This window comes from Cavia porcellus, unplaced genomic scaffold (assembly GCF_034190915.1).
Source record: "Cavia porcellus strain 051 isolate PalLab524CR breed Dunkin Hartley unplaced genomic scaffold, mCavPor4.1 scaffold_33, whole genome shotgun sequence".
Lineage (NCBI taxonomy): Eukaryota > Metazoa > Chordata > Mammalia > Rodentia > Caviidae > Cavia > Cavia porcellus.
Window position 1 is genome coordinate 5705269 of NW_026947516.1, and position 835 is coordinate 5706103.

Consider the following 835-nt stretch of genomic DNA (forward strand, 5'->3'; position numbering starts at 1 on the left):
ACCCTGGAAATATTTCGGGAAAAAAATCACTGAGTTAATTAATCTATTTGAAATCTGGAGGCCCTAAATACAAAGCTAATTAATAAAAATTTGATTATACAGTTTGTGTTTCAGTATCATTACTGTTTCAAGTGGCAGACATATCTTGTTTTTAATTAAGTAGTTTAGAAGGACTGAGAGTTACAAACCTGGCAGCCTCCCTCTGAATACCTGATCACTGCTAACATGAGGGAATCTCATTCCTTGCCACCCCCATACAATGGAGAGGGTCCAATGGCTGTCTCTGTAGGACAGCTAGAGGAAAATGCTGTGGACACAGACTGCTGTTACACAAGCCACTTCTCCGTCACAGAAGAACTGGTACTCTTTACTGGCCATAGAAGGTGCCAGTTTTCTTGAGGCTCCGCAGGCTGAAAAGTGCCTGTGTAATGTCTTTTCTGAAGTCCACTAGTGAGACCTAGTCCTTAATACCCTTGTGTCCCCCAGTAGACCTGAGGGAAGAAGGAAGTAGCACAAAACATTTTTAATTTATCAGACCTTCAGAATTTTTATGGAAGAACCATACTACACACATACAAAGAGAAAAGGAACTTGCCACTGGCTTAGTCTCTGAAACTGGAAAGCTAATTAGTCCTTAGTCATTCTATAACCTTCTACATTTGGACTTAAGAAATTCAGATGTTTCTTCTGAGCTTCTTCTATTACACTGCAGTTATCTGTTTACATGTTACCAGCCTCATTGCTCTAGAAAGTTCATGGTGGCGACAATACTTTATTATTTTATGACCCCATGATATTTTCTCTTTCCACCCATAAGTCAGTAACAACACGAATA